Source organism: Chiloscyllium plagiosum, unplaced genomic scaffold (assembly GCF_037043375.1).
Source record: "Chiloscyllium plagiosum isolate Xiang-an unplaced genomic scaffold, Cpla_swu_hap1 HiC_scaffold_2, whole genome shotgun sequence".
In the NCBI taxonomy this organism is placed as follows: domain Eukaryota; kingdom Metazoa; phylum Chordata; class Chondrichthyes; order Orectolobiformes; family Hemiscylliidae; genus Chiloscyllium; species Chiloscyllium plagiosum.
The window spans coordinates 70,706,013-70,732,518 of record NW_028270140.1 but is presented as its reverse complement, the minus strand read 5'-3'; the positions used below and the strand labels follow the sequence as shown (position 1 = coordinate 70,732,518).

General features: G+C 42.5%; 1 pseudogene; it reads left to right on the top strand.

Moving 5' to 3' along the window:
- The first annotated feature begins 4,302 nt into the window (after positions 1-4,302).
- On the top strand, positions 4,303-4,630 carry LOC122557520 (DNA-directed RNA polymerases I, II, and III subunit RPABC4 pseudogene; annotated as a pseudogene).
- The last annotated feature ends 21,876 nt before the right edge of the window (positions 4,631-26,506 follow it).

The following is a 26,506-nucleotide window of genomic DNA, read 5'->3' as shown; positions in this document are numbered from 1 at the left end:
CCCAATGACCCTTAACATCATCCAGGACAAAGCAGTGCATTTGATTTGCACTACATCCTGAAATATCCATTCCCTTCACCATTGAAACAAAGTAGCAACAGTATGTCCATCTACAAGATGCACTACAGAAATTCACCAAGGCTCTTTCAACATATCTTCCAAACCCACAGGCACTATCATCTGGAAGGACAAGGCAGCAGACCTATGTGCACAGAACCATCTGCAAGTTCCTTTCCAAGTCACTCACTGTCCTGGCTTGGAAAGATATCACTGAGGCAAAATCTTGGAACTTTCTCCCTCACAGCCTTGCAGGGTACCTAAACCAAATGGACTGCAGCAATGCAAACATACAGTTCACACTACCTTGTCAAGGGCATTTCAGAATGGGTAATACATGCTGGCCTAGCCAATGAAGTCCACATGCCCTCAAAGTAACATTCTAGCTTATCTGAAAGTGCCAGTGCGTAAGAAGTTAAAATATCACAAGATGCTGGTGTGTGAAGAAGCCACATGGAACTCATAGCTTCAACCCTAACTTGGATGTATTTGTTAGAGCACCTTCCCACCCCTGAGTTAGACAGATATGATAAGAGAGTTAAGGGTTGTCGGGGGCAGGAAAGTGGCATTCACCTCACAATCAGATCAGCCATGCTCTTATTGAATGGTAGGTCAGGGTTGATGAACTGAATGGTCAACTCCTGCTCCTATGCTCTATGACTTTGTATTGATCTAGCTTCTACTTAGGAATACTTCGGGAACATTGTTATCCCTTGACCACAATGTTTCAAGACCCACAAAAAAACAGGGAATACATTATGACCTTGTCACCAACATCTATTTTCCAAGAATAACAAAAATCATCAGCAGGTATTAAATGGTTTGGGAAGAGTTTTTGCACCTAAGAAGAAAGTGCTTCCAACCTGTGTGAGATCATTTCGCTTGGCAACAGTACTTTGCAGTGTACCTTGGAGAGTGTGGCCGCCTCAGAAATCTGCAGTTAGGCCCTGACAAATAGAGAAAATATTGCTAACCTTTGTAGCTTTGTGTTCCATATTGCAGAGGCAGGTCTGACCTTTAAATGTTTAGTGCACCAAATAGAGAAGGGCTGAAGAAGAGCTTATGCCCGAAACGTCGATTCTCCTGCTCCTTTGATGCTGCCTGACCTGCTGCGCTTTTCCAGCAACACATTTTTCAGCTCTGATCTCACATCTGCAGTCCTCACTTTCTCCCAACAAATACAGAGGGTGTTATAAGGAATCTTTCATGTCCTACAGTCTCACCTTCTCCAGATTAATGGAAGTGATTAATTCCAGCATGAGAGTGACACCTGGTCATGAAGGAACAGGATGTGGTACCCTCGGTATGACTACACATTTCCTTCTTCACCTCAAACAAAACGCATCATGTTAACAGAAGGTTTAGCTGAGCCATACTGTTATAGAACATAGAACATTACAGCGCAGTTCAGGCCCTTCAGACCTCAATATCACGCTGACCTGTCATACCAATCTGAAGCCCATCTAACCTGCACTATTCCCTGTACGTCAATATGCTTGTCCAATGACGACTTAAATGTACTTAAAGTTGGCGAATCTTCTACCGTTGCAGACAAAGCCTCCCATACCCTTACTACTCTCTGAGCTGTTCTGGAGCATCTGAGATGCCATAATCTATGGCTGGTTCATCAGAACAGGCTGTTACCTAGGACTTCCCGGTATCTCAGGGGTTCTAACACAGGCAACTGCAGCCCAGTGGTCGTTATGCAATCCAAAATGAGTATCAATAAGCTGTTATGGCCATGTATGGTCTGTTTGATTTATTATCATTGGTTCGTCAAACTCCTGGAAATCACCATTTTCAACAGTGGCAAGAGGGCCCAGAATTATCTATTCAGGGACAATTACATTTGGGCTATAAATACTGGCCTTGCCTGTGGTGTCCTTGCTTATAGTGTCCATGCAGAAATTACTTTTTATGGCATTAGTGAGGGCACTTTTGGAGTACTGCATACAGCTCTGGTTGTCCTGCTATAGGAAGAATGCTATTAAATTGGAAAGGATGCAGAAAAGATTTACAAGCATGTTGCCGGGACTGGAGCGTTTGCATAATAAGGAGAGGCTGGATAGTCATAGAGTCATAGAGATGTACAGCATGGAAACAGACCCTTTGGTCCAATTTGTCCATGCCAACCAGATATCCTAAATTAATCTAGTCCCATTTGCCAGCATTTGGCCCATATCACTCAAAACCCTTCCTATTCAGATACCTATCCAGATGTCTGTTAAATATTGTAATTGTAGCAGCCTCCACCACTTCCTCCGGCAATTCATTCCATATATGCACCACCATCTGCATGACAATATAGAGGAGACCACATCAGGTGCAGCAGATGCAATAGATGATATGTGTGGAGGTGCAGGTGAATTTGTGGCGAATATGGAAGGATCCCTTGGGGCCTTGGAGGGAAGTAAGGGGGGAGGGGTGGGCGCAAGTTTTACATTTCTTGCGGTTGCAGGGGAAGTTGCCGGGAGTGGAGGTTGGGTTGGTGGGGGGTATGGACCTGACGAGGGAGTCACAGAGGGAGTGGTCTTTTTGGAACGCTGATAGGGGAGGGGAGGGAAATATATCCTTTGTGGAGGGGTCCATTTGGAGGTGGCTGAAATGACAACGGATGATACGATGTATATGGAGGTTGGTGGGGTGGTAGGTAAGGACCAGTGGGGTTCTCTCCTGGTGGCGATTGGAGGGGCGGGGCTCAAGGGCGGAGGAGCGGGAAGTGGAGGAGATGCGGTGGAGAGCATCGTCGATCACGTCTGGGAGGAAATTGCGGTCTTTGAAGAAGGAGGCCATCTGGTTGTACGGTATTGGAACTGGTCCTCCTGGGAGCAGATGCGGCGGAGACGAAGGAATTGGGAATATGGGATGGCGTTTTTACAGGGGGCAGGGTGGGAGGAGGTGTAGTCTAGGTAGCTGTGGGAGTCGGTCGGTTTATAGTAAATGTCCGTGTTGATTCGTTGATTTACTATAAACCGACATCAACACGGACATTTACTATAAACTGACCGACTCCCACAGCTACCTAGACTACACCTCCTCCCACCCTGCCCCCTATAGAAACCGACATGATCGACGATGCCCTCCACCGCATCTCCTCCACTTCCCGCTCCTCCGCCATAAGAACTGGAAAGTTATTATTTAAAGATTTGGTCATTTGTAGATTTGCCAACGTGACAATGAACCAGCTGCTTCCTTCGGCTGAGACCTCTTTATTGTTTCCATAATTTTCTCATATGGCTCGAACTAACTTAAGGTTCTGCCAACAATCCGCTGTAGCAACTCCTTTAATGTATAAATGAAGGTTATTACCTGTGTCTTTTCCAATTTTACTTCTCTCATCTGTCTGTATTTCAGGCAGCCAGAACTTGATAACAGATGTTCCTTTCTGAGACATGAATCGTTGGAAGAAAGTAAAATGATTTCCCCACATTTGATATCCGTGTGTAAAATTATACCCTGCCAATGAAAAAGTCTGATGTTTATGACTCAGTGAACATGATTTTTGATCTCAGAGAAGGTGGAATTAGAAGTGCATGAGGGTACATAACCAGTTATAGGTATTACCCTCAGCTCTTTAATATGATCCTGCCTCCCATTGATTTTTGAACTGGATGCCGACAAACCACTGTCGTGTTGCTGCTCAGTGCTTCAGCATATAAATGAGGTGATTAACAGCTATTTAAAGGGATTTGTTTTTAAGCATGAGGGACTATGACTAGTCATGACCAGATCTTGAATAAGAGGTGGCAGCCCCAAGAGACCCATTTGACCTGCTGTCCTCGTTCTGCAAGAGTGTGTGTGTGTGTATAGGTGTGGGGGGGAGGGTGTGTGTGTATAAGTGTGGGGGGGAGGGTGGTGTGTGTGTATAAGTGTGGGGGGGAGGGGTGGTGGTGGAGGGGAGGTGTGAACCCACTGTGGAAATACATAATTGAGGTTCAATTAATCCCAGTGCAACCTGAAAATCCACTCTCCAACTGCCATAATCTGTCACCTAATTACAATTAAATGCACCTCTCCTGCACTCATAATTTGCCTGCCTTTAACGAATCAGTCATTAGTTACATAATGCTTGGTGCAATCATAATTACAATATACTGACTGAGATTAACATATCCAAAATAAAACAATGACACATAGTGGGCTGAACTTTGAGGTCATTGACACAAAGGCTTCCTCTAGTGACTGGGGACACTCCCTCTGTGACTGAGGGTAGAATAGAAATCGGGTTTGTGTGTGTGTGTGTCAGTCGGAGATGTCCAAACTGAAAATTGGATAGAAATGGATATCCAGAAGGACTTGCAGCCTCCAAAGCAACAACCCATGGTGTATATTTGTGGAGAATGTCATACTGAAAATGAAATTAAAGCAAGAGATCCAATCCGATGCCGAGAATGTGGTTACAGAATAATGTACAAGAAGAGAATAAAGAGATTGGTTGTTTTTGATGCCCGGTGAAATTCAACTTATTTCTTAAATTTGCACCGAAAAGATTTGCAAGTGTTTCTGTCTAGCCTTGTTTCTCATGTAAATTTCAGATTGGAAGTCTCTTTTTTTTGTTGTTGTTATTTCTCACATTCTTCAAAAAGTATTTACAAGATGTTCTGTTTTATTTGATGGAAATAAATTGCTTTACATAATTGAAAAAAAAGTGTGTGTGAGCGTGTGCATGCCGGGGATCCACGCACAGCTTGATGCAGCCACACACAAAGGTGGCCATCAGGGTGAGGGTGGCATTGGGTGTATTTTTTCCCCAGTTTCCCAGATCTTTGTACAGCGAGTCCCTTCGGACCTGGTCCATCTTTGACCTCCATATAAATTGGAAGATGGCCCAGGTGACTGTAGCGGCACAGGTTCTGGGAATAGGCCAGACCTGTGCCATGTATAACAGCAATGACAGTGCCTCACACCTGATGACCAGGTTTTTACCGCGATGGAGAGCGACCGTAACTTCCATCTGCCCAGTTTATGCCTCACTTTGCTGATACGCTCCTCCCAAGACTTGGCGCACGCCCCAGCCCCCCCGAACCAAATACTCAGCACCTTCAGGTGGTCGGTCATGACGGTGAAGGGGATTGAGGATTGGTTGGCCCAGTTCCCGAAGAGCATGGCCTCGCTCTTGCCTCGGTTTACCTTGGCCCCCGAGGCCCATCCAAACTGGTCACAAATGCACATGAGTCTGCGCATGGACAGCGGATCCGAGCAGAAAACAACAACGTCATCCATGTACAGGGAGGCCTTAACCTGCAGGCCCCCGCTGCCAGGAATAGTCACCCCTGTCAGGCTCGCATCCTTCCTGATGGACTCGGCAAATGGCTCTGTGCAGCACACAAACAAGGCAGGAGAGAGAGGGCAGCCCTGCCTGACTCCAGATCTGACTGGGAAACTATCTGATTCCCACCCATTGATTGAGACTGCACTGACAATGTTGGTGCAGAGCAGTCTGATCCAATTGCAGATTCCCTCCCCAAAGCCCATTTTGGAGAGAACATCTCTCATATACGTGTGTGATATCCTGTCACCAAGTGTCACTACGTACTGAGGTTCTACCTGTCCCCGGTGTTGCGAAGGATGGGCCTGGCCTCACTGCCGCAGAACGCACCGAGTAGTTGGACCGTTCTGTATCACTTGTCCTTCACGGAGAAATTTATGAAGAAAAACACCTTTGACCACAAGTCCATCAGGAAGTGGTCAGCACGTAGTGTCCTTGAGACACTTCGGGAAAAGGAGAGGGCGGATCCTATCGAGCGGTTCCCTGAGCAGACTGTCAAAGCCATTTGGCAGAATGCCTCATCGCCAGAACTTTCCAACAAGCACCAAGACATGGCTTGGCTGGTGGTGAGAAGGGCTCTGCCTGTGAGATCCTTTATGCACGCCCGGACTCTCAGCCGCACCGCATGCTGCCCTCGAAGCGGCTGCGGGGAGACAAGACTGTTACACACCTCCTTCTGGAATGTGCCTATGCAGAGGAAGTCTGGAGAGGAATGCAGTGGTGTTTGTCAAAGTTCGTCACGAGCAGCGCCATGACGTGGGACTCCGTGCTCTACGGTCTGGTACCCGGGACACACACCGAGACGAACATCAACTGTGCCTGGAGGATCATCAACTCGGTGAAGGACGCTCTCTAGGAGGTCTGAAACCAGTTGATCTTCCAGCTGAAGGAGTTGACCCCAACTGAGTGCTGCAGACTGGCACATTCCAAGGTCCAGGACTACGTGTTGAGGGACGCGCTGAAGCTTGGGGCAGCTGCCGCCAAGGCGCGGTGGGGAAAGACCACCATGTAACATCTGCCTGCCTAAGAAGAACAGGGGGCCCACACTGTCATTTGGGCTCCGCTGGCGCCTCAGCTAAATATATGGACATATGATTGATAAACGTACAGACCTGTATATAAAAATGACAAATTCTGATCTCTGTATGTAAATGTTTACGTATGTATGGCATGACCAACTGTACAGACCATCAAATTATTTTATGAATAAAGTATATTTTTGAAATTAAAAAAAAGTGTGTGTGAGCGTGTGAGTGTGAGAGAGCCTGCCTGCATTTAGAGTGCCTCAGCCAGAGGAGTCAAGGACTCAGTGAGATTGTCCCCTTGAGGCATAGGTTCATCATACACACTGCTACTAATCCCAGATCCTTCATGGTCCATTTGAATGTGAGAGTGGATAATTAGCTCTTATGTACTTGGCATTCACTCTATACATCATTGCCACTGTCTGGTCAATGCTATGTAATGTGGCATTCATTATCTGGTGGTCAGTACACTGCTCCTGCATCCTCGCAACACCATGCTCTGCTTGACTCTCCAAGGGATTAGCCAAATCTTCAATGGATGAACTCATGCAGTCAAATGCTAAGTCATATCATGAAAAGACCTCTCCAAAATATGTTCATGACTCTGCATAGTGTCAGTAAACTCACTGGTCACAGCTCTCTCAATGTTGCTGTCATAACATCCACCCGGTACAAGGCTCCCAAGGCCCTGCATCATGAACCAGTTCGATTGGGGTGTGTCTGACCATCATTATCTGAAACTGCATCCACCTTCCTCACCTCCTCCATAATTATCACTCATTCTGTCCATCTCCTTCACAATTGTTTCATGTCAGGTCATGTTTACATAACCAGAGAGACGTTACTAAATCAGGCAGCTGCACTGGCTTAGATGCCTGGACTTGTGTCTGTATAGCTCATCTTTAAATCTCATCCACTTCAATCTGGCATCCATACATCCCAGCCAATAACTGGCCTGATCATTTGAAATTGTGTCACATGCAGCAATGCAGGGTTGAGACCCTGGAATGCACACAACATCAAAATACTGACCCCAGAATCCAAGTTCCTGCATCTTTGTCCTCGGACACTCACATTGCTTTAGTCTTAGGAGTAGCCATTGTTTTTCCACATCCTATAATCCTGTTTGCATTGGCAAAGTTTCAAAAGTGCATCTTTCATCGAACTATATTACTAAGATCTTTCTGCCTTCTTATTTAGCTCTTACTCCACTTCTGTTAATCAGTTGTGCCAAATGGTTCTGTTTAAATAAGTTTCCTTCCTGCTATGCTTCTCAACTTTGACATCTTTAGTGGCAAATCTACTACTGATTGCATGTCTTATCTTCAGCCGATTTCTGTCAATCAAGAATTACACAAGGGAACAATGACCCTATCCTTTCAGCCAGAAAATATTCCACTTACAGCTCTTGTGAACCTACAGACAGTTTGTCAATTGTGCAAGTTCTCAATTTTCTAATACCAAGCATGACCCTTCTTACCTACCTCCCAGCTATTCGGCAGTACATTTTCTTTTTATTCCCAGTCCTCTGTTCTCAAATCTTATGCATGCCTATTTGCTTTTGAAAGAGTTTCATTTGCCTGGATTTTCAATCTCAAGCTGACTAGTCAGAGTCAGAAAAAAAGACTGGATTAAGCAATCCCATAATCAACTGATCAGATTTAAGGTCTATAGTCCCATTGTGATTGGTAAAGCAAGTAAACATCTAAACAAACAAAGAAGCTACTCAACCATCTGAAACACAATGGGACGCTACATCATACCAATACAAACGACTCGACTGAATCATTTTGAACTCCTTGTCCATCACTGTGCCATGTGAATAATCCACCTCTTAAGATCGCCAGTACCATCGATGTCACCAGCCAATTGGGTACATACCTTGTGGTATCAAGATATGGCTCAAGACATCGGATACAGCAAAAGCTATGAGCTCAAAAATCACCACAGCAGTGATTGTAAAGACTCGTTCTCCAGAACTAGCCAACTTCTTCCATTATAGGTACACACCCTCCTGACAATGTGGAAAATTGCCCAGGCATGACCTGTCCACAAAAAGCAGGACAAGTCCAATCTGGTCAATTACACCCTATAAATCTATCATCATAATCAACAAAGCTATGGAAGGTGTCATTGACCATACTAACAAGCAGCATACACACTGTCATAACCTGTTCAACAATCCTCAGTTTGCAATCTACCATCACATATTACAGCCTTGATTCAAGCATGGACAAAAGGGGGTGAATTCAAGAGATGAGGTGTGTAAAAGGTGCAAGGTGTGTAAAGGCCACATTTTTTTCTTGCAATTATTTTTGAACTTTGAACTAAAAATGTAACATCCTACTTTAAACCAATCATGTTTACTTGAGCACATTGTGAGTTGCATGCAATGTTGCATTTTTCCCAGAACAGTAAGAGTGAAAACAAACACTACAGTGCTGATAGGTTCTGAAATAAGAGGCAACTCTTGGATAACAACATTTTGATTGGTCCCTGAGAAGTTGGTTTTCATTGGACCATGTTTTATGTGGTGCCATTGCAGCAGTGAACTGCAAAGAAAAAGTATATAAAAACCTCTCTTGTATGTGTATCTCTGTCTCTTATGTGGAACTATCAGTAGGTGTCCAGTAGCAGCTAACTGCCCTCCAATCACTTTTCTCTGCAAATTGCCTTGGAGTCATGGAGTCATAGAGTCATAGAGATGTACAGCATGGAAAAAGACCCTTCGGTCCAACCCATCCATGCCGACCAGATAGCCCAACCCAATCTAGTCCCATCTGCCAGCACCTGGCCCATATCCCTCCAAACCCTTCCTATTCAAATACCCATCCAAATGCCTCTTAAATGTTGCAATTGTTCAAACAGCAAAGACAGTGTCAGTTTCTTTCTTTCTCTCTCTCCTGCACTGACCTCACCATATGCTTCCTTTGTCTGTTCTTCTCTCTTTTAAAACTGCTGTTGTTTTAATTTTTTTTTTCAAAGTTCCAAAACAATGCAACAGCATATAAAACAGTAATTGCTGCTCCTGGAATTCGAGGAAATCACCCCCAGTACCTAAAATACCTCAAAAATGGATCAACTGTTACAGCCAGAAATTTTTCCCGTCCTCCATCTTGGATTACCCAGAACCCTCTTCTTGAAAGCAAAAAGGGAAAATCACTTTCAGAGGTGATTTTTGAAAGGGGCACATTCTCAACTAACGAACGAGAGAATGAACACAGTCACAGACCAATCCAAATCTCCTTGCAAATATATCAAGGAGATAGCGTAGACTTCCTAAACCTACCAGCAGACAAAGGACACATGACAATCATCCTGAACAGAATACAATATACCTGAGAACAAATTTAGCAGCTTAGCAAGCAATCTCATAACCTGATCCACAACCTGAGCTACAAATCTTTCCCAAAAAAACTCATAAATCCTAACTTTTATCTTTTTTGAAGGCAAATGTAAGGTGCTCTGCTCCAGGTGTAATTCAGTTGTCCACATTACTTAGCTTTAAGCAAAACATACCTTATTCTTAATAGTTAAAATACAAACTAAAGAAAGAAGTGTTGGAATTTCTTAACTCTATTAGAAAACTTAACAGAATAATAGATTATTTAACTACTAAACAGTAACTTCTGCAATATACAGGGGAACTTCAATTATCCAAATACCAATTATCCAAAAATCGGATTATCTGAAGGAGATCTCGAGGTCCCAACAGAAACATTACATCAAAGACATGTGTCCAACACTGACCGCATCTTTTGTTTACAGTGATTAAAAGTGCTGCCCAGAACGTTCTGGACTGATGGGAGCACAGGCACCATCTCTAAATGACTGACCTCCCACCCTCTCTCTCTCTATTCTCACACTTTCCCTGGAGTTCTACACAGGCATGTACCTAAACACCCCTTCCCCAGATAATCTTTCTAACATTGTCCTGTACAGGGCAGAGGTGGAACCTGTCAAAAAGTTGCAGTAAATAGTTGTGTGCATTTGTTTGTGCTATTTGGAGACTCACCCCCACAAAAGCAGCAGCAACAGTAGCAGTCTTGTTGTTGGTGTCCAGTCCGGCCTCCCTGGAGAGGGGGCGGGGGTAGACGGATGTTGTGTGAGGAGTGGGGGTGAGAGCGGGCAGAGGGCAGTGTTGGGGGAAGACGGAGGGGGCTGTGTTGTGGTCAGACAGGGGTGATTTTGTGGACGGATGGGCGGGGTCAGGCGGGAGGCAGTGCTATAGGCAGATGGGGGGAGCGGACAGGGGGCAGGCTGGGGTGCGGTGTTAGTGCAGATGCAGGGGCGGGCGGGTGAGGGCTTGCATGCGCTGTGCTGCTGCTATTAGTCTCCTGAATGGGGAGCAGACTTAATAGAAAACTCCAAGCACCAGAGGAAAGACATTGAATCGATTAACCAAATAATCAATTATACAAACGAAATATTCCCTGCCCATCTCATTCAGATCATCAGGTTCCTCTGTAGTAACATTCTATAAACACACCCTTGGCAAAGGCATGGTCAGTAAACAGATTGTCTCACATGCAATTCTGACAACAGAAAGAGAACCCAGGTTTTTAGCTGTATTAGAGGAGTAGCATTTTCCACAAGCAGCAACTACTGAAAGCCCCAAAAACTACTCAAAGCTAAATCAAAACCCTGGTTGTGTGAGAGCCTGACTCCACCCATTCATGCTGCTTCTATTGTTCCAACTTGTTTTAAAAAACCCAAGGCCTCACAAGCTGTATACTTCATTGGCTTGAAACAGACTGCCCCCCCATCTCTGTCTCAATCTTTCTTCATTAAAAAGAATGATAAAATATACCTCTTAAAGTCATAGTATTGTCATCACATCAATATACAAACAACCACTTGTCGACATCACAGTGTTGGAAGGAAGAGAAAGAAATCAACTCATCAAAGACTTGTGCTATCAAATTGTGTTTCTTGATTTATTTTCCTATTCCATCCTTAACATCCATATGCGAGAGGGGGAATTTAAGAAGAAGTAGAATTCACATGATAAGGAGTTACAAGTTAACAATTAATATTTCCCAATTGTGATTGGTTAATAACAATTTGATTTTAATAAGCCTTTATTTTCTTACTAAATACAGAAACTTGGTGAGTATTTTCTTTAATGACTTTGTCAGTCAGGTGCATTGGGGAATTTGGATAGTTTAACTCATTCTCTTCACACTTATGATGACTATAGTAATGCTTGATTTCTCATGCACTACCCCAGTGAGTTATGACAATGTTCGGGGGTTCATGACCAGGATATTTTGGAACAAAGACAAGATAAGATTGGCTATAGGCATAGTGAATGATAAAGGGGTAAAAGGAAACACCAGGCATTGTGGTATCAGAAATAAGATGGCACTACAAACTGTAAAATCCTTCCTGCAGGTAGAAGAGAGAAATTTGCAAGCAATGCCAAAAGTCAGGTTGGTTGAATTGATCAATAAATTAGAAGTGGAATTGCCTGCAAATGTTAAGGGGGTGAAAATAATTGAAAGTCTAGCATGTCATTTGAGATTGATACAAAAGCACCCAGGTACTTTAAATAGTGAGATATCGTAATCAGTTCATATACAGTTACTGCTAAAGCAGTTTCAGAATGAGAAAAGAATGAAGAAAAGAATGGATGGAGTTACAAAAAGCAGAAAGACAAAGAGAGAGCAGAAAGAGACAAAGGACGAGCTGGAAAAAAAACAGGAATAGAAATGAGAAAGCCAGAATTAGAGATTCAAGGGAGGGAGAGAAAGAGAGAAAGAAATGTAATTTTAGCTTAAAATGATGCATTTGAGAAAAAGGGGACATCAGAAGCCAAAGAAGACTCTGATGAGGAATATTCTAGTTATAATATCACGCTCAGTCAGGAAATATTTAAGTTTGTCAGGCCTGCCAAAATTTGAGGGACATTTTTCATGTCATTTGTGGAGAAATCATAGAATTCCTACAGTGTAGAAAGTGGCCACATGGCCCATTTAGTCTGCACTGATCCTCCAAAGAGCATCCTACCCAGACAAACTCGGTGGCACAGTGGTTAGCACTGCTGCCTCGCAGGGCCAGAGACCCAGGCTCAATTCCTGCCTCAGGTGAATCTCTGTGTGGAGTTTGCACATTCTCCCCGTGTCTGCGTGGGTTTCCTCTGGGTTCTCCGGTTTCCTCCAACAATCCAAAAATGTGTAGGTTAGGTGAATTGGCCATGCTAAATTGCCTGTAGTGTTAGGTAAAGGGGTAAATGTAGGAGAATGGGTCTGGGTGGGTTACGCTTCGGTGAGTTGATGTGGACTTGTTGGGCCAAAGGGCCTTTCCACACTGTAAGTAATCTAATCTACATTTAGCCCATCCACCTAACCATTATACCCTGGGAATAAGGGTGAAAACTAGAGCACCCGGCAGAAACCCATGCAGGCACAGGGACAACGTGCAAACTTCACAAAGGTAGTAATAGAAGGCTGGAATTTAACTCAGGTCATAGAGTCATACAGCACAGAAACAAACCCTTTGGTCCAACCAGTCCATGTTGACCATAATCCCAAACTAAACGAGGCCCAACTGTCTGCATTTGGCCCATATCCCTCCAAGTATTTCTTATTCATGTATTTATCAAACAGTCTGTTAAATGCTGTAACTGTACCCACACTTACAACTTCCTCTGGAAGGTCATTCCATACACGAACCACTCTGTGTCAAAAGATTGCCAGTCATGTCTTTTTTCTCCTTAAAAATATGCCCTGTAGTCTTGAAATTCCCACCCTACAAAAAGACACTTGCTATTCACTTAGTTTATATTCCTCATTATTTTATAAACATCTATACAGTCACCTCTCAACCTTGTATAGAGTCGTAGAGTCATAGAGATGTACAGCATGGAAACAGACCCTTTGGTCCAACCTGTCCATACAGACCAGATATCCCAACACAATCTAGTCCCATTTGCCAGCATTTGACCCCTATCCCTCAACCCCTTCCTATTCATATACCCATTCAGATGCCTTTTAAATGTTGCAATTGTACTAACCTCCACCACTTCTTCTGGCCAGCTCATTCCATACACGTACCACCCCCTACTATGCTCCAGTGAAAAAAAAGTCCCAACCTATCTGGCCTCTCCTTATAACCCAAACCTTCTAATCCCAGCAACATCCTGGTAAATCTCTTCTGAACCCTCTCCAGTTTAAAAATATCCTTCCTATAACAGGGAGACCAGAATGGACATAGTATTCCAGAAGAGGCCTCACCAATGTCCTATACAACCTCAACAAAGCATCCTAACTCCTACATTCAAAGGTCTAAGATATGAAGTCAAGCACGCTAAACATCTTCTTAACAATCCTACCTATATGTGATGGAGCAGGAGAATCGACGTTTCGGGCATAAGCCCTTCTTCAAAAAGATTCCTGAAGAAGGACTTATGCCCAAAACGTCAATTCTCCTGCTCCTAGGATGCTGCCAGGCCTGCTGTGCTTTTCCAGCACCATACATTTCAACTCTGGTCTCCAGCATCTACAGTCCTCACTTTCTCCTACCTATATGTGATGCCAACTTCAAAGAACTATGTACCTAAACTTATAGGCTTCTCTGTTCTACAAGACTGCCCAACGTCCTACTTTTAGTTGTGTAACTCTTGTTTTGTTTGCTTTACCAAAATGCAATACCTCACATTCATCCAAATTAAGCTCCATTCGCCACTCTTCAGCCCATTGACACAATTGACCAAGACCTCTTTGTATTCTTAGACAACCTTATTTGTTGTCCACTATGTTACCAATCTTAGTATTATCCACAAACTTACTAACTATGCTTTCTATATTGTCATCTAAATCATTTATAGAAATGACAAACAAAAGTGAGCATCACTGATCACGGGCCTCCAGTCCAAAAAACAAGCCTTCACCCTCACTCTCTTTCTCCTGCCATTAAGCCAATTTTGTATCCAATTAGTAAGTTCATCTGGTCCCTAGTTTCGTGAGGTACCAGTGCTAACCAATATGCCACCATGCTGCCTTTCATTGTTCATGTCATTTGGAAATAATCAATAGTTTGTGTATGAAACAATTAAAGTCAACTCCTCTTATCTGCAAACACAGGGAGCTTTGGAGAGATACCATCAGAATCTAAAAATCATATTTAAAACATATCGTCATGAATGGCCACAGAATTGGGATGAAGGATTAGATTTTTTAATCTTCTACAAGAGATTTTTCAAAATCAATCTATTGAATTTCATCCATTCAAATTAATCTATTGCCATGAAATAAGATGTCCATTAAAATGGATTAAGGAAATCTAAAAGTTCTAATCGAGAAAGACATGCTCAATATTGGATTGCATGTCCATATTCCTAGAGAAGCTCACAGGGAAATGTAAATTAAAACAAGAGCAGTTAAAATATTCAAAGCAAGCAAGACAGAACATAATAAGGCAAGAACTAGGAGCAGGACTTGGATATTTAGCCCTTTGAGCTGACTCCACCATTTGATACAATCATAATTGATCTCATTACAGGTCCAACTCCATTTGCCTATTCTTCTCCATCCCTTCAACTCATTGCTGATTAAAAATCTGACTGTCTCCTTCTTAAATTTACTCACTACCTCCACTGCACTCTAGGGCAGTGAATTCCATAGATTCATAACTCTTTGAGAATAGTGACTTCTCATCATCTGTTTTAAATCTGGTACCCCCTTATCTTAAAACTATGACTTTGAGTAACAAATGCCAATTTACTTTCCTAACTATGTCCTGTATCTGAATACTAGCTTTCAGTGATCCATGCATGGAGATACCGAGATCCCTCTGCATTGCAGCTTCTCTGAATTTTCTTTACCTTTCTATTCCTCAGACCAAAGTGGAAAATCTCACCCTTATCCACAAAAATATCCACTGCCAAATTTTGATCTACTTATCTATCCATATATGTTGTAAATTGTTTATCTCTTTATTGCAACTTACCTTCTCACTTATTTTAGTGTCATCTACAAATTTGGCAACAGTACTTACTATCCCTGCATCCACATCATTAGTGGGCAGCACGGTGGCACAGTGGTTAGCATGGCTGCCTCACAGCGCCAGAGATCCGGGTTCAATTCCCGCCTCAGGCGACTGACTGTGTGGGGTTTGCACGTTCTCCCCATGTCTGCGTGGGTTTCCTCCGGGTGCTCCGGTTTCCTCCCACAGTCCAAAGATGTGCAGGTCAGGTGAATTGGCCATGCTAAATTGCCCGTACTGTTAGGTAAGGGGTAAATGTAGGGGTATGGGTGGGTTGTGCTTCGGCGGGGCAGTGTGGACTTGTTGGGCCGAAGGGCCTGTTTCCACACTATAAGTAATCTAATCATAAATATGGATTGAAAATAGTTGGGGTTCACTACATCAGCAATTCACGTTGGGGTTCAAGAATGGTGCCCCCCCCCACCATTAGTTACACCGTGCCAACCAGAAAAAAAGATCCATTCATCCCAATTCTCAGTTTTCTGTTAGTTAGCCAAACCTCTATCCAAGGTAATAAGTTGCTCCTAAGAACAAATGATTTTACCTTGTGAATTAACCTTTTGTGCTGTACTTCATCAGATGCTTTCTGAAATCAGACATACCATATCTACATAGTCCCCAGTATCCACATTTGCTATGCTAGCTACATAGACTCTAGAAAATTAGTCAAAGCTGATTTGCCCTTCATAAAAACATGTTGACTCTGAGTTTGTCTACATCTGTGTGTCTGTATGTGAAAGGGACTATTTGAGAAGAGGTAGAGTTTAAGTCTTAAGAGAGCTGTACATTAGAAATTCATATTTCCTAATTAAAACTAATTAAAAATAGTTTGCTTGCAGTTATTTTCATTTTGAAACTTGGTGTGTGTGTGTTTGGTTTTTAATCTGAATTTATTAGTCAGGTACATTGGCAACTTTGACTAAATCTTTTCACATTTGTGACAACCTTTGGGATAGTGGGACTTGATTTACCATGCACTACATCAGCAATTCACGTAAGTGGAACAGCGCTTGACATCAGGGCAGCATTTGACTGAAGTCAATGGAAATTGGGGGAAACTGACAACTGGTCAGAATCAAATCAAGCACAGATGATGATGGCTGAGGCTGTTGAAGGTTAATGATCTCAATTCTGAGCCATCAAAAAAAATGTTCCTCAGGATAATGTCCTCGGCATAACCATCTTCAGTTGCTTCATTATTGGCACTTCATCCATCATAAGGTCAAAAGTGGGATGTTTATAAATAACCGTACGATATTCAGTATTATTTTCACCATTTCAGGTACTGAAGCACTCAGTGTTCATGTGCAGTAACAAAATCAGAGATTGCTAGCAAAACTCAGAGGTCTAGCAGCATCTGTGGAGAGAAGACAGAGTTAATGTTGAGTCAGGTGACTCTTGATCAGAATCTTCATTAGTTTCTGTTTTTGTTTCAGATCTCCAGCAGCTGCATTTCTGTCTTATTCATATGCAGAAAATCTGAACAAAATTTAGGCTTGGGCTGACAAGTAGCAAGTAACATTCCTGTCACCCAGGTGTTAAGCAATGACTAACCATCTTTCCATGACATTCAACAGCATTGGCATAATTTAATTCTTTACCATCAACAACTTTGCGGTTGCCAATAACTAGAAACTTAACTGGAACAGCCATATAGAAACTATGGTAAAAACAATGGCTGCAGATGCTGGAAACCAGATTCTGGATCAGTGGTGCTGGAAGAGCACAGCAATTCAGGCAGCATCCGAGAACAGGCATGCTCACCAGGACAGGTCAGAGGCGAGAATTCAGTGGAATAATTCCTCTCCTGAGTTCCCAAAGCCTATCCACCATTTACAAGACACAGTCAGGAATGTGATGAAATCACCTGGATGAGTGCACCTCCAAAAATACTCAAGAAGTTTGAAACCAACCAGATCAAAGCAGGCCACTTCAATGGTACCATCTGATACTTTAAAAATTCACTCCCTTCACCAAAAGCGTACAAAGCAACAATGCAAAATGTAATACAACAACTTCCCAAGGCTGTTTAGACAGTACCTGCCAAACTGCAGGAAAGTTGAGTTGAGGTCACAAACAAATTTGCCGTAATCTTATCAAACTGTAACAGAGGATCAAGAGGCTGAAGGGCCTCCTCCTGCTCCTAATTCTTGTGTTCTTGTCAAACAACTCCTATAGGCTCCTTATAGTTTAAAATTAAAATCCATTCTATAGCAAATACAATTCTGAAAAGAGCCATAAAAGGTTTCATAATATATTAGAAAAAGTCAGATTAGTTTGCGTGTGAGTAATTCAGACATTACTATCTAATTATGATTATGGTTGTTGGAGATTAGAAAAGATACTTGATTCAATTTGAAGACAAGACAAGGTTACAACTATACATTTATTGCTTATCCACAGTTACCTTTGTGTCTTTCTGTGTAGCAGTGAGCCTTCTTCTTGAACTATGCAGACCATGTGACAAAGGTTCTTCCATATTGCTGTTGTTGATTTTCAGGGTACGTGATCGGTATTACTTATAGCAGGCAGTTGATGATTGGTAAGTGATTTTCTGATAATTTAGTGAGTTTTTTAAGAAGCAGCAATTTAAATATGATACATTGGTTAATTAGATAAAGGAAGTATACAAACCTGAAACTTGGGAAGGGTTTACTGATACCAGAAGACAAACATCTGTCGGTGAGGAATATTTTGGCCTCGTTAAACTGGTAGAGGCAGCAGCTTGTCCTCGACCTGAGGTGTTAGGGAACTCTTTCCCATCTATTTCTCTTCTTCTTCTGGCCTGTCTTCCATCTATCTTGAAAAGAACTCAGTATGATACTTTGTTTAATGATGCTCCTGTAAAATGCCTTGGAATTTTTCATTATTTAAATATGTTACATAAATATAAGTTGCATTTGTTTTTATTTTTGTTTTTGCAAGTGGAACACTTCTGTTTGTCTAGGTTCTACCAGAATCATTCGAAGCATTTAGCCTGCCTGTTCTTTAAGGAGTTCCCTCACAGCTGTTATAAGACCCCAAAGGTTTGAATGGTAGGCCAAAATAATAACATTATTTTTATTATTATTATTATTATTATTATTATTATTATTAAACCACGTGAATGTAAACAGACTGCAGTGCTGACTGTTGCAATTGAGGCCAGTTCAAAAATCAGACTGGGCTGAATTCAGTTGCCAAAAAGTGTGGCGCTGGAAAATCACAGCAAGTCAGGCAACATCCGAGGGGCAGGAAAGTTGACGTTCTGGGCATAAGTCATTCGTCAGGAATGTCATGAAGCTCTTCATCACACATTCTCAATGAAGGAGGAGAAAGTGAGGGTTGCAGATGCTGGAGATCAGAGTCAAAAGGTGTGGCACTGGAAAAACACAGCCAGGTCAGGTAGCATCCGAAGAGCAGGAGAATTAATGTTTTGAGCGTAAGCTCTTCATCAGGAACATGTGAGGGTGTGGGGGCGGCAAAGGGGGCTGAGAGATAAATGGGAGGGGTGTCGGACTTGGGGGAAGGTAGCTAGGAATGCAATAGGTGGATGAAGGTGATAGGCCAGACAGGAAGGTGGAACGGATAAGTGAGAAGGAAGATGGACAGGTAGCATAGTTTAAGAGCACGATGTCAAGTTGGCAGGTTGGATCTGGGATAAGGTGGGGGAAGGGAAATGAGGAAATTGACATTGATGCCATGAGGTTGAAAGGTCCCAAGGCAGAAGATGAGGTGTTCTTCCTCCAGTTGTCGGGTGGCTAGGGTTTGGTTGTAGAGGAGGCACAGGGTTGCATGCCTTTGGCGGAGTGGGAGGAGGAGTTGAAGTGATTGGCCACGGGCAGTGGGGTTGTAAACTCCTCCAGCCCCTACATCCTCCCTAACTCTGTAACCTCATCCAGACCCTACATTCATCCCAATCTCTGTGATCTCCTCCAGCCCCTACACCCCTCCCTATACTTGTAAAACTCACCTCATTAATGAACTACTCTGCTACATGACTCCTCTCTGGCCCGATTATAGCCCCATCCACCATCACCATTCCCAGAACAAGAAGCATCAGCTAAGATCTCACAGAATTGAAATCATCCCAGGCCCTGATTCCATCTACGCAATTCCTTACTCTTACTCTCAATTCCTCCGCCTTCTCCGCATCTGCTCAGGATAACCAATTCCACTCCAGAAAATCCCAGATGGCCACCTCCTTCAAGGACCACAATTTCCCCTCCCAGGTGGTCAACAATGCCCTCCGGCACATCTCCTCTACTTCCCACCCCTTCTTGAACCCCACCCCTCCAACCACAAGGACAGACCCCCCCCCCCCCCCCCAGGTCCTCACCTTCCACCCCACCAATCTCCAGATACAACGCTACATCCTCCACCATTTCTGCTACTTACAGTCAGACCCTACTACCAGAGATATATTTCCCTCCCCAACCCTTTCAGCATTCCGTAGAGACAATTTCCACCGTAACTCCCTTGTTAGGTCCATGACCCCCAACAACCCACCCACCACTCACGGCACCTTCCTTTGCCACTGCAAGAGGTGTAAAACCTGCGCACACACCTTCCCTATCACCTCTATCCAAGGCCACAAAGGATCCTTCCACATCCTACAGAGATTTTCCTGCACCTCCAAACACCTCATCTACACTGTCCGTTGCTCTCGATGTTGTCTCATCTACATTGGGGAGACAGGATGCCAACTTGTGGAATGTTTCAAAGAACATCTCTGGAACACGTGCACCAAACAACCCCATGGCCCTGTGGCCAATCACTTCAACTTCTCCTCCCACTGCACCAAGGACATGCAAGTCCTGGGCCTCCACCATCAAATCCTAGCCAACCAATGACTGGAGGTAGAACACCTCATCCTCCACCTTGGGACCCTCCAACCACACGGGATCGATGTTGATTTCACCAGTTTCCTCATCTCCCCTCCCCCTATCTTATCCCAGATGCAACCCTCCAACTCGGCACCACCCTCTTCAACTGTCCTACCTGTCCATCTTTCTTACCACCTATCTGCTCCACCCTCCACTCTGAACTATCACTAACACCCCTAACTTCATCTACCTATCCCATTCCTAGTTACCTTCCCTACCCCTCTCAGACCCCTTGGCACGCTCCCCCAACATTCCTGATGAAGATCTTATGCTCGAAACATCGACTCTCCTGCTCCACAGCCTGACCTGCTGTGTTCTTCCAGTGCCACATATTTTGACTCTGATCTCTAACATCTGTAGTCCTCACTTTTTCTCTGGGCTGAACTCAATTGTCAATTCAACACTAACTTTGTTAAAGAACTTTTGTCTCACGTCCCCTTACTTTAGAAAACACATGGAAAAATTACCCCAACAACTCAATGTTATCCTGTATACTATCTTGGCAATTTCCAGAGTTATTAACAGTTAATTTATTAATATTTGATTAATGATATTTTATTATTTATTAATAGTTATTAACAGATGAACAGTATTAAATTGGAAAGCATTAACAGATTCATGAGTTTCTCAATAATCATGTGTGCAAGCTGTGGCTGATGGCTGTAACAAGTAAATATTTCAGATGAGACATTAAATTGAGGCAGTGCCTGCTCTCTCAGTTGAAGCTAAAAATCCACTGACACTGTCGACGGAAAGCAGATACATGTGTACAGAATTCTGGTCAATAGTTATCTATTAATATAAGGGAGAAAGTCAACAATAGCATTCAGTCAATTGCACTTAGGAGATCCTGCACAGACTGAATGGTTTCCTTCTGTAGTGTAACCAATCTATGACTCTGAATACACATCACTAACACTGATTATCTGATCATTTATCTCATTTGAGGGACATCGCTGGGTAAAATTGGCTGCTGTATTCCCCTGTATTATAACACACTGTACTTCAAAATGCCTCTTTGATTATACAGGAGTTTAAGTCATGAAAGGTGCTACACAAATACATTTTATTTCTCTCCTGAACTCGTCCATGTCATGCTGAGACATTGTGGGATTCTGAGTCTTGATTTCAGCCTCAGCTTTTGTGAGTATGGATATAGCATACTGATCCAAAAGACTAGGAATAGGGCATTATCAATGATTGCTGACTCAATTAACACTTCCTTCTCATGCAGGCCAACAGTAATTAAATCAGCCAGAACAGCAAAGGGGAGCAGAAAGGCTCAGGGCCAGCTGTTAGGATGTTAATGACCACACTATTGCCTTTTATATCACAATCACTATGTTAACTAGAAAATAACTATATCTAAACTTAGCAAATTATTTGCATTTGGAGAAGACAAAATATACTGGGACATTAGAAACGGAAACCAAATCTAGCATCAGTTTAAAACATAATAAATTGCTTGTTTCATATAAAAACAGTGTTGGGATAGAAACAGTAGACTTAAATTATTCATTAGACATCGTGTTCCAAAAGATAATGATCTAAACTGACATTTATCCTTGTGTCAAATACCAAAACCAGATTACACATGGTGGCTTAATCTGAGTCCATTTGATGTTCTGGAGAGTTAGTTGCACTGGAATTACTCTGGTCAGTTCACTTCATCCATCAGAGTAATGATTGGCAGAAGACCAATGTAAAATCGGAGTAATTAGCTCCAGGGGAAGGCACGGAAAGTATATGGCAGCATTGAAAAAGACAATTCTGGATAAAACTGTAGCAGCAGCCGAGGGCAGAAGGAGGTATATGAGGTAAATACTTGGCTCAGTAAATTCCTGAAGAAGGGCGTATGCCCGAAATGTCGATTCTCCTGCTCCTTGGATGCTGCCTGACGTGCTGCGCTTTTTCAGCAACACATTTTTAGCTCTGATCTCCAGCATCTGCAGTCCTCACTTTCTCCTTTTTCCTCAGTAAATTAACTGACAATGAACATGTCAAGTGTCCCATGGCTACTTTTATGCCACTTTACCAGAACATTTAACAGACGAGACACAGTCTGTCCTGGCAGCTGCCTGATATGACCATATGCCTCATTTCCATATTGAATCAGTCTAAAAGAAGAAAGACTGCCATCCTTACACCTTTCGTAGTCTCAAGATGTTCTAATGTGTTTCACAGCCAACTAAGAACAATTGAAGTGTAGCCATTGTAATAAGGCATCTATTGTATCCATATTAAATCCAGGATAGTTTAAACTTCTAAAGATTAGTCATAGCTTGGATAACATTTGATCAATATCCCTTGTTATTGGTTAGCTTAAACAGCAGATTTTAATGAGACCACTGGAGGATGTTCAAGAATATTCCGACACTTTTCTGAAATGCCCAATTTCTTGGGGTTGAAAGAAAAAGCAGTGCATCTTCTGGCTCCACTAACACCAATGGCACATTCGCCAAGAAACCTCTGACCTACATGTAACTTCTGCTCACCTCACCCATGAGCAATATTAGTACATTGCTGTACATATTTAAATTTGTCTTGCTTCAAAAGGTAAGTTACATTGCAATGTTTTATTTGCACTCACAGGGGAACAAGAATTATAATGATGAGGCTCAATGACAAATGTGGGACAGTTATTGGTCCTTTCTGTTCTGTCAAAATGACATGATGTATTCCATAGAATTGTGCCAGTTCTAGCACTGATGTATTTAGGTCCCAGTTTGTGTCAGGTGGATGCAGTTTATGCAAAGTTTCCAAGAACAAAAATAGATGTTTTACTGAGATTTCCAGAAATCATTAAGAATCTACCTTGAAGGTATTTAGCCAGTATATAAACCTGATGAATTGTTTAGTGAATGAAAACATTCCAACTGATCCCTTCGAGTGACTGATAATTCAGTGAGCACTGGAACAATTATGTTACATTTCCAAATTTGAGATAAATCTTTTTAATTCTTCTTTCAAATGTTGCCAAGAAGAGGATCTTATTATTATATCAGAGTAAAATTATAATACTTTTGTATATTTCAGTGAGGAACATTTTGGTATTGAACTACATTAAATGTGCTGTATAAGTGCAAATTGTTGCTGTTGTTTTAATAATAGTTCAGATTAGTTGTGATTTGATGTTTGATTAGATTACTTACAGTGTGGAAACAGGCCCTTCGGCCCAACAAGTCCACACCGACCCGCCAAAGCGCAACCCACCCATACCCCTACCTTTACCCCTTTAACCTAACACTACGGGCAATTTAGCATGGCCAATTCACCTGACCCGCACATCTTTGGACTGTGGGAGGAAACCGGAGCACCCGGAGGAAACCCACGCAGACACGGGGAGAATGTGCAAACTCCACACAGTCAGTCGCCTGAGTCGGGAATTGAACCCGGGTCTACAGGCGCTGTGAGGCAGCAGTGCTAACCACTGGGCCACCGTGCCGCCCCAACTGATCAGTTTGATGTTTTGGTTTGAGTGAAGGTCTCTGTAATCAGCTGACAGTTTCATATCGGTTGAGGAACAATGTACCAATGCACATCTACAATAATCATAATTGAACACCTTAACAATAATTCCATCTTTCAGACTATATGTTTCATAATCATGAAACATTAAATATTTGTTTTGCTTTATTGTGACTTGGAGAAAGTAAAATTTGACACCTTGTTGTGTTTTTTCTTATCTATAGTGATACTTTATTACACAATCTTCTGTATTTCGATTTGTAATAGAGCTTGTTGTTATTTTCGTCTTGATTAGAAATAAAGTAATTATGGTTAAATGATGAAAACTGAAAATATGGAAGAACCTATTAAATAACTAAATTATTGGCATATTTTTCCCTCTGGTCCATACTTTTCCAGATGGTATCCAGACACAAGTTGGAATTTCAGTATAACGTTAACTCAATCCATCCCAACAGACGAGTGATATTTACATGCAATCATTAACAACAGATTTATACATCCAAGAGGAGGTCTCACATCAGGAATTTCAAGATTGCAAGACAAACAATTCAAGATGAAGATACGAGGCCAACATGAGGTATTAAAGATTGCTGCAGAGTTGTAGAATGACTGTAATTTTTCATATTTCCTCAATCATCACAATACGTTGAAGTTTCATTTTCTTAGGCAGTGCAAGGCTGGAGATTCTTGTCAACTTGAGATAACAGAAAGAAATAGGGAGAGGTTGAAGAGGCTAAAGCTGTTTTCCCTGCCGCGTCAGAGGCTGAGGGGTGACCTTATAGAAGTTTATAAAATCATGAGGAGCATGGATAGGCTAAATAGACTACGTCTTCTCCCTAAGATGGGTAGTCCAGAACAAGAATGCATAGGTTTAGGGTGAGGGGCAAGATATAAAAAAGAGCTAAGGGGCAACATTTTCACACAGAGGATGGTACGTGTATGGAATGGGCTGCCAGAGGAAGTGGTGCAGGCTAGTACAATTGCAACATTTAGAGGGCATCTGGATGGGTCCATGAATAGGAAGGGTTTAGAGGAATATGGACTGGGTGTTGGCAGGTGGGACTAGATTGGGTTAGGGTATCTGGTCGACATGGACGCGTTGCACCGAAGGGTCTGTTTCTGTGCTGTGCATCTCTATGACTCTAAATTGCGCATGAACATGTTAAGCACTTGTATCTCAGGATAGTACAATCCATTCCAACCATTATTTGGTGGGGATGCAAACATTCTTCAGTGACACAAACCACAATGAGACTAGCACTGTGGCCAACAGCTCACAATTATATTGTGTCTTCCATGCAGTAAAAGGCTCCCAGAAGCATTACAAAAAGAATAATGAGAAATTAAAACAGGTGACTGTAAGACATAAACATGGAGGTCACCATTCAGCCTGTCAATTCTTCTTCACCATTCAATAAGATCATACTGATATGATAGTCCTCAAATCAACTTCCATGCCTATTCTTTCCCATGCCTCCCTATTTAATTATTCCTATTTCTTACTGATTAAATTAAAGGTACTTAATTCCCCAACCTCTACAGCCCTTTGTGTTAAAGAATTCCACAGATTTGCCACCTTCTGGGAGAAGAAAATCCTATTATCTCTGCGATATTGGGATGAGAACCTGGTGTTGTGTGACCTATTTTTGTGACATCCTGATGATAGCACGTTAATTTCTCTCATCCAAGTCATTAAATGTGTGACTTCTTACTATGAGATTTTGCCCTGTAGTCCTAACACATCCAGAAGGGGAAACAAGCTCTCAGCATTTACTCTCTCAAAGCCCCTAAGAATCTTATATGTTTCAATGAAGTCTCCTCTCATTCTTCTAAACTCCAATGAATAGAGAACCAACCTACTCAACTTCTCCTCTTTAGAAAATTCCTTCACACCCAGCATCAACCTTCGCTGAACTATCTCCAAAGTCAGTATGTCTTCCTCAGGTTAAGGAGACCAAAGGTGTTTGTATTATTTTGGCTGTTGTATAATTAGTGCCTTGTGTTGTTTCAGGAAGACTATTTTTATACTCCATTTTCTTTAAAATAAAGGTCGACATTCTATTTGTCTTCCCTATTACCCACTGAATATGTATGCTAGCTTTTTGCGATTCACATCAGTTCCTTTATGTTGAAGATTTCTACAACCTTTCACCATGTAAATAATGTTCAGTTCCAAACTTTATATTTTTCTACGTTAGATTCCACCAGCCAAGTGTTTGCCCACTTACTTACCTTATTTATATTCCTCTGTAGACTCTAGGGAGATGCATGAAGCCTCAGTGGTTAGTACTGCTGCCTGGTTAGTACAATGCCAGAGACCTGAGGCAACTGTCTGTGTGGAGTTTACACATTCTCCCTGGGTCTGTGTGGGTTTCCTCTAGGTGCTCTGGTTTCCTCAGCCCAAAGATGTACAGGTTATGTGGATTGGCTGTGCTAAATTGCCCATAGTGAACAGGAGTAGCCATGGGAAATGCAGGCTTACAGAGATGGGAGTGAATCTGAGTGGGATGCTGTTCGGAGGGTTACTAGGCTGAATGGTCTGCTTCCACACTGTAGGAATTCTACGATCCTCGCCATTTGCCCTTTCACCTACTTTTGCATGATGTAGCAGTGCTGGTGCTGGACTGGGGTGGACAAAGTTATAAATCACACAACACCAGGTTTTAGTAGGAGAAAGTGAAGACTGCAGATGCTGTAGTACCAGAGTTGAAAAATGTGGTGCTGGAAAAACGCAGCAGGCCAGGCAGCATCTGAGGAGCAGGAGAATCGATGTTTCGGGCATAAGCCCTTCTTCAGACATTTTTCAACACCAGGTTTTAGTCCAACAAGTTTAT